Here is a 9017-nt window from a genome sequence, read left to right on the forward strand (position 1 = left end):
TTTATTTTCCAAATGTGCTCCAAAGGGGATCAGCTCTACTGCATAAGCAAATTAGGCAGGAGCTGTGCTTTTTATTGGTGCTGCCAGCAAGGTGGTGGAGGTTTTTGGCATGAGCTCTCCTAAAGAAATCTCTCTGGATCTGATCTCTCACTTCATGCAGGCGTATGTACAGTCAGCTGTCATCACTACCTACAGAGCTTCAGTGCTTTAAAAAGGGTAGAACTATCTAATTATATAGAAAAGTCATGAATCTCGGAAGTAATTGGATTATTTTCTTCATGTATTCAGCTTCTCCCTGTTTTAACTCCTTCTTTGCTGCCGAGCCACTTGCCTTACCCAATAGAAACAAAAAGCACAGCGTGAAAATTGCATCACATCCTTTCCATTCATCCTTTCCATTCTCAGCAGAGCTGTGCTGTGTTGGCATCACCTGCTGAACCTGAGCTATGAGCAGCCCTCGAGGCAGTGCCAGCTCTCCATTCCTGCCCCTGTACCCCAGGGGCAGCTGTGGGTGCCCTGCTCGTCGTGCTCTCAGCTTTCCTTCCAAAGGAGCTGGAAGAGCAGCCAGGGCAGGGCTCTGGGCAGCCCCAGGGGTGCAGGGGAGCTCTCAGCTCTGCTCTGAGTTTCACAAACTCATCCCAGAGCCAGGAGTGCCCAGCCCGGAGCATCTGCTCCAGGTGGGATCTCTGAGTGCCCAGAGCTCCAGCCACACTCAGCTGAGGCTCCTGCCAGTCCCCCAGTGGTGCAGAGGGAGCACAATCAATTGCAGCAGTAAAAACAAGGCCAAGAATGTCTTTAGCACTGAGAATATCTTTAATGCTTTCTGATCTCATCTCCCTACTAATGTGTCGTTGCTCTGTCCTTTATTCAGCCAATCTAAGTTCAAATTCCTCCTGCACTTGTGCCCTGCTTTTCAGTTCTGTTGCCTCTTACTATTTTACTGTCAAATTCCTCTACATCAGCCACGGTCATTTTATCATTCTTGCTGTTATCAAGCTTTATGAATGAGGTACCTTTACCCTCTTTTTCCTCACTGAGGAGATGCTTTGCAAGATCCACTTCCTCTGCTCATCTACAATAAACTAAACCCTACTTCAGAGGTGTGGTAAGCACTGAGCACACTATCTAGTGCAATCCTTTTGGATGAAGTCATTTATTTATGCTCATTATAAATTAAGGAAGTGGTGAGGAACACATGGAACTGTAGTTTAAAACAGAAAGTGGTGTGAGGGCAAAGATATGGAGAGTGAACAATGGAGACAGGAGAGCAGGCAAAGACAAGCACCCAGTTGAGTGTGAGATTGCAATCATGCTGATTATTTTCCTCCTGTACTACTTCTTCCTGGCTTGCATTTTTTTGTATGCTCTTGATACCATCCATTGTAGGAGAAATTCAGTTTGCCTGGCTTCACGAGCCTTCTGAGTGCCATCCACAACAGAGACTCTAATTTGCTTGTTCTAAATCACCCTCTGGAGGGGCCTCTCTCCTCTGCTGAAGCACCTAGAGAGCATTGTTTCATATTATTGGTATCTGGAATTAGTGTGAATATTCCATATAATGCACTTCTCTCTCTTTCCTGCTGTATTTTCAGATAAGTATGGAAAGCACTTGTCAAACCTGGGGAATTGCTGCAATTTCAGTAAGATTTCATTGACTAGGAACTCAAGGATACTGGAATTCAAAAGATAATGCAACACTAATTGCAGCAATTATGATTTTTATATTTTCTTTACCTTTGAGAAAGTTGTTTGGGGATTTTTAAATCAGTGGGGAGAACAAAAGATATGGCTGAAGGAAGGATTGTTTGTATATCCCCTTGTGTAAGGACTTACTATTCTGTTAATTTAAGCAATATTATTATCATAAACCCATCAAAAATCAAACTTTAATAAGCATCTACTTTGTCTTCACGGATACAAGCACATTTATTGCCATTAATGAATGCATACTTGAGACTTGGTGCCTGCAGAGTTGAGCATTTCAAGGTTAAAAATGCAGAGATCAGATCATGATCTGTTTTTCTATCCCTCATAGCTGTATTTGAGGAGATTTCCTCAATGCTCCCAAAATTACTGCTCCACCCCTTGTCCCACTCAGAGGTGGCACCTCCCAGAGCTGTGCTCTGTCCCTCTGACATTCCCCAAAGATTCTGGCGTTTCTGAGCAGGCTGTGCAGAGCCCAAAGCCAACAGTCACAGCATTTCTGACATCTATTGTTTCCGTGATAAGCTCACGACTTTCCTATGAGTTACTCCAAAGGCTCAAATGATAAACATGCAAATGATGTGTCAAGATAAGACCCAAATTAAGCTTTTTATCCTACCTTGAAGAAGCTCAGATTGGGAGTAGCCAACTTTCAGATAATGGCACAATGCTGCGAAAGGCTCCTGCCTTGTGGAAGGCTTTAAAACAACAGAGCAGGCAGCACACGGGGCTGTTTTCTCACATTTCAGTGACAGATTATTTCAGAGAACTCTCTAGCCCATTTCCTATTTCCTTTGCCCTTGGCCTGCTGAGTAATATTTGCATTTTTCCCTAGAACATATCTCCTCTCTGCACGGAAGCTGCTGATAAATGTTTTCCACTGAACTTCCCTCAGCATCCACATTAAACAAACGCCTTTGCCAGGGACCATTTCCTGAGGCCTCCTCCACTTTCTGCTGCTGGACAAGGTCCTGTTGTCCCTGCCCAGTGCCACAGAGTGGAACTTGGGATTGCAGGACATTCCCAGTCTCTAAATATCATTATATCAAAAATCGTGATGGAAAATCTCCCCAGAAATCAAAACTCTCATTGAAATTATAGAAATATTTCCTGCAGGAAAATTGCAAAGTGAAGAAGTAACAATTCTGGAGAGTTAGAGCTAAACTTTGAGGGCTTTTTATGAGTTAAGTTGTCCTTGGAGGAGCAGGACACAGGTACAATATTATGTATTTTGTCCCCTGCTGTTGGTAGGTGATTGGAATCAAAGCAAGCAGAGAACACACCAAGATGAATTATAGTGAGACTCTTTCACAGCAGCTTTCATTTGTTTTACAGAATAATATTCAGCAATGTCCCCCTTCCAGCCTACTAAACCCTTTTGGGTGTTTTTCATTTTCCTCTGAGTCAAAGGTTTTAATAACTTTTCAGTTGTTATAGTTAAGATTCAGGTATTTTTTTACACATTTAAGTGGCAGCTAATGATTCATTAGAGTTTGACTGTGAAAATGAAGTTGCTAAGCTACATTCACGTTGCAATTAATTTCAAATTTAAAAATCTCTTAAAGCAATCCTTTCAAGATAGCATAGAAAAGGTTGCCCTTTAAGATGGCACAGAAAAATTTCATATCTTAAATTTCTCTTCAAAACATACTTTATAAATAATCCTAAGGTAGATCTGGCCTCTACTATAATATTCACCCAAAAGGCCTATAATGAAAAGCTATTTTTTTTTTTCCTTAAAATGAAGTAATGCCTACAAAGTAGCTTTTCTCTTGTCCTAAATTTCTCTTTTGCTAAAAACTGCAAGCAAATGCAAATCTGTTCAATGTATTGCACAAGTATTGGAGTGTCTCAATGAATTGGATTGTACAACTTGAACCATTTTTCTCTACAGAAAAAAAAAAAAAAGAAACATATTCACTTTTAAATGTGCTCCTTGAGTGCATTTTTCATTGAAGGGTTTTACAAAGAATTACCCCCAGTGTAATGTATTTTAGCTCATGTACTGGTGCCCATATTCCCTCAAAGTCCTGTGAAAACTGATAAAAAAATATGCAGCGCTGGCTTAGCAAGAATAATTTTTAAATCTCAGTAATTTATCTTGAGAGACTCCACGATCGATATCATACAGCACTGTGAGCCTGCTGCTTTATTATCCTTTTTAGCCAAGTGTGGAGAGATAAAGCATTGATTTTTGTTTGCTGTGTGTGCTGTAAAAACAAAGGAGAAATGTCACTTTTGAATGCCAGGGTTATATGAGTATGGTTTTATTGATTTTCAATTAAATGAAAGTTATGTAAGGCAATAGTTGACATTGCTTTGGGGAAAAAAATAAATGCCATTGAAATAAATTTTTAAAAAATCAACCAATACCTTGGAAAATAATTTATGGCAAGTTCATCTCCCCAGCTGAGCTTTCAAAAATTGTTTTGCCATTGGATTCAGAGTAGTGTAGTTTAGATAATACTGCACAAACTTTAAATAAGTAAGGATTGACAATATGAAAAAAGAACAGTACAGTCCTTTACTTTAGAGATTTCCTATTTTTGGGGTATTTTATTGTGATGACACAATGCATTACAACTGACTTGTCTAAGAAAAAAAAAAAGAAACTGAGATATTTCTCTACTCTATTTTTCCCTATTATTGATAATTTATTCTTTTATTTTATTTGCTTGTTAAAGTAAATTTTTATTCATTCAGAAAGGCCATTTGTTTAAATCTGTGGTGTCTTGTGGGCCTAAGCTGTTGAATTTTAACACAGGAGGAAGGAAGCCACCTGCTGCTGAGAGACAGAAAATAGAGTTCTGCTGTAAAGGCTGTATGGCAGGGGCAGCCATAAATGTGCAGGAGAAAATCCATATTTAAATGCATTTGGAATTGAATTTGTTACCCCTGTGCTACAGGAACACTGGGGTTTGATGTGCTCTTCAAGCACAACCCTGCACTGAACTGCACTCAGACCTCAGCCTTTAAAAAACAGGAAGGATTTTTAGGGACCTTTAGTTCTGAATTTATATTTTCCTCCCTTTCTCTTTAACTGTGCGCTCCAGAAATGTCACACACATTTAAATTACTAGTGAGGAGTTTCTGTAATCCCACAATGACAAGAATTTATCTGCTTTTACTATGAAAGTGCTGTAAAACTTCAAGAATTGGAAATGAGGGTGGAGATTCTAAAATATATCATTATATATATATAGTTTCCATAGACAGTGATATGTATAGATAGCATTCAGAGATCCTCAAATTCTCAATTTCTTGCATATTTTTATAAATGTATCAAGTAAGAAACCTTTGTAGAAAAGCTCAAATGGGCAGATTTGAGAAGTCAGACGCAATAACCCCAAACCTGCTCGTCCCTTTCAAGTTTTGCTGACCATATGCTTTCTGCCCAGCAGATCCTGGTCATCTCCTGAGTTTTTCAAAGTAGCTCACAAGTTCTTGTGAGCTTGCCTGTGTGGGGATCAAAACCCCTCAGTGTGTCAGCTGGGTGGAATTAGCATCTGCCATCTGTCCTCACTGGGATCCTTATCGCGGGGGAAGGAATTCCTGTGTATGCTTTGGCAAATACAATAGGATTTATTTCCCTTTTTGCAGTTCTTGGGAGCAGGAGAACCCAAAAGGTATCAGGAATGTGGAGAAGAGAGCTCAAGATAATCAGTGAATAGAGAACAGGGTATATTTTTAATATTTATGTTGTCTCTTTTGTTGAAACACTAAATGAAAATTTTATCTTGGCAAATTATCAGAACTGTCCTGTCATGAAATAATTCTCTGCAAATTGTTTCCTGTTATTTCCCATGTTGCTATTCTGATACATTTATAAATTTCTCCATCATAATTTATAAATTATCTATCTTGGCATAGATAATCAAAAAACTTATTTCCCCAAGTGGTTTTTTCAACCCTGGGTAAATTTTTACATGTCCATCAAAAATGATGAAAATTTGAAAAAAACTAGAATCCCTTTCTGCTGACAATCACTTTATTCTGCAAATGCAAGAATGTTTGAAGGAGGACTTGAGTTATTGAGTGACAAAAGGCAATGGGAGAATTGCAGGGAGGGAAGAATTGAAGTTTCAAAACAGCCTGAAGAGGAAGGAGATGAATTTTTAGACAAAGGGCAGGGTGAAAGTATTGTGTTGTATGCAGGAAATGGCTTCCTTGTGTTTTGCTATTGTTATTATATCACTCTTACATTGACAAAAAATTAATCTTTTTGTGTCATAATTAATAAATAGGTTCAAAGGTACACCTGCCATCAGTTTTCTGTGCAGTCAGAGTGACTTACTGGGTTGTAAATTTTGTTTATCTGTGAAAGAGGCACATCTGTAAAGGTGAGGGGTTTACAGGTTCCAGGTTACCTTTTTCTCTGTAAATAAGATCACTTATGAAACATTAATAGAATTAGAAAATTGGATCTCTTTTGCATCTCCAAACCTTACTGAGTTTTGTATTTAAGGGACAAAACCAGATTAAATCTGTAGTGGTTGGAACCTGATTTGCTTTTCATTCTCAGAGTGAGGCAGAGCTGGGGGATGGCCCATGTTGCCTTTTAGGTGGAATCGGTGTTTTAGAACATTGCAAGCATTGGGAAGCAGACAGCACAATGAGCTCTTTTCTGAATTTGCATCTCCAGAATTCCATAGCTTACAATTCTTTTTAGAATAAGTGTTCCAGAAGTGTGGGGGCTGTCACACTGCAGTGTGAACAAGCACTGGTTATAAAGGTGCTGTGGCTTCTAACTAAAAATAATATTCTGGGAGCTCCCAGAATCGAAGAATAAAAAGCAGAAAGTTCTAAAATACCAAGCTCCTGCAATATGAAAAATTAATTGTTTCTACAACAGCACAACTGGCTAAGCTGCCATGGCAACAATTGCCAAAGACACCGGCCCTGATCAAATTTCCCCTGAAATTAAAGGTGCAGTTGGGAAGTGTTTGATGCAGAACCACTTTGTGGATGTGTTTATTGCAGCAGTGGTATTTATTTATTAGTTATTTATTAATTTACTTATTTATTTATCTATTTATTTATTTACTTGTTTGTTTGTTTGTTTATGGCACTGTGGTATTTAGCAAATGGGCTCCAGTCATCCTCAGTATTATGTAAGTGAATGGTAATCTTAAAACATCACCGTTTTTACTGGAAATGTGCAAACACAAAAAGAGAATTTGTTGTTTTGTCTGAAACTTCACTGTCTTGTATCAGAAATTTGCTGCTTTTTGTGCTCTTGGTACTTCAGACACTCTCTGGGCCTGTGCCTAAATAAAACCCTGGTGGGTTTGGATTCAGGGGTTGTGTTTTGGATGATTTTTAATTTTTAACTGAAGGGGTCCCTCTGCTGGTTCCTTCCAAAATTCCTGCCCACAGGTTTGGAGGGGTTGGAGTTGATACCTTTGAAATCTAAGTGCACCTTTAGTGACATAAAGCATTTTCATAATGAAAATAAGAAAATATTACATGGTGAGTGCAGCTGCCTTCATATGATTTTAGAAATTAGTTTTATAAATTTGCAAGAAAAATATTGTCTTTTCCTAATGGTATTTTAATGATAAATAAAACACACCATAACTGTATTTGAAGAAAATTCTGAGAATAATACCCTTCAAGTTTGGGGGGGGGGGGTGGGAGAGATTACTTTCTCTTTTTAAATTTTTTTTATAATCTCTATTGAAAGAAGAAGCTAATGACAAAAATATTTACCTGGGTAAAGTAATGTCCCTGTCTTTGCCTAGAGCCTAATTCTATTTCTGTGTTAGATTGCCCATAAATTTTTCAAAGATATTTAGAAGAGAAACATTTAAAATTTTTGTGTTTATCCATGTTATTTAGATTTTAAATGAATATCAGAATCCTTGTTTAAATTTAATTAATTTTAAATTAAGTTTAATTAATTTCAAATGAATTATCAGAGTTATGGACATCCGCCCTGGGCTGGGATTTTGGAGATGTAGATTCAGTTTTTAGTGGTTTCGATCAGAATTCCTGTAAAAACCTCTGAAACATCAATAATAATGCTTGTAATGCATAGAAAATTAGGTAATGCTTCAATAACATAAGGAATTCTGTGATTTCTGTACCACAGAAATCATATTAAGAATTTGAGTGTAACTGCTTAGAGTGGAAACTGTTACCTTTAAAGAATGTCTTTTATTGAAAATAAGATTATGGAATTTTGAATGAATCACATTGTAATTTCATACTACATCTGAAATACAATAAAAAACCATTTTTTTTTTCCCATTTAGCTTAGCAAACTCAGCCCTGATTGCTGCACTCATAAATGTTCTGCCAGGAATGAAAGTCCTGCTGTTCTAAAAAATATATTTTAGCTCCAACCACTGAATTCATTGGGACAATCTCATCCCTCTTTCTGCTGCTAAGTTCTTGTTTTGAGTTTAAATTTGGGTTTTAGTTGCGAATTTTGTCTGTGGGCCTTCAGGAGAGTAATTTAGTTTCCCAGAGTCCTGAGAAAAGCTCTGAAATGTTACAGGGAATTGTTAGACCCTTTAATTTTGTCACTTCTGGAAAAGCTCTGAAATGTTACAGGGAATTGTTAGACCCTTTAATTTTGTCACTTCTGGAGCCAAGGTCAGGTAGCAGAGGCATCTGAGGGGATGGGGATACAAAATTGTGTTTTTAGATGATCTCATTAGGATATGCAAGGCAGGTAATTCCATAAGGAATGGCAGAGTGACTGACAAACTCCATTGTGTGGGTTGGCCTTTGATGCAATGATTCTTGCCCAATTAACTCAATTTCCAGTTTCCAGGGGCCTCTCTGAAGCCTCAGTACAATGAAGAGCTTGTTTAGCTTCAAGCATGATCTCAGGTCCCTCCGCTGTTTGTGTTTGGCACAGTGCTGCCTTCAATCAGAGTTTCAGCATCCAATTTCAGATTGAGCATTATGTAAAATATAAAAATAGCCTGCTGCAAGCATTGGAATGCCACATGCATTGCAATCCCAGGCCTTTGTCACCTCCTAATGAAGCTGGGCACTCAAGGCAAGCTCCTTCCATTATCCAAAGCCACCACTGCTCTCCTTGCCTTGGCAATCTGGTCCTGACAAAAGATAAACAAACTCTGACCCAGGGAGTTAAATGGGTTTCTATGTCTGAATCAATACACCTAAGTATAACATTGGCATTTAGATTTAGAAAGTAATTCATAGTAAGTTTGGACTTGAGCTTTAAGTACCCTGTAATGAGTTGGTGTTTATCTGCTGCCCTTGTAATTGAAAGTAGTGACATTTTGTTTTCTTCAAGCACATTTATATTAACCATGTGGAATGGATAGCTGTCATTTCCA

Source organism: Ammospiza nelsoni, chromosome 15 (genome assembly GCF_027579445.1).
Source record: "Ammospiza nelsoni isolate bAmmNel1 chromosome 15, bAmmNel1.pri, whole genome shotgun sequence".
Classification (NCBI taxonomy): Eukaryota; Metazoa; Chordata; class Aves; order Passeriformes; family Passerellidae; genus Ammospiza; species Ammospiza nelsoni.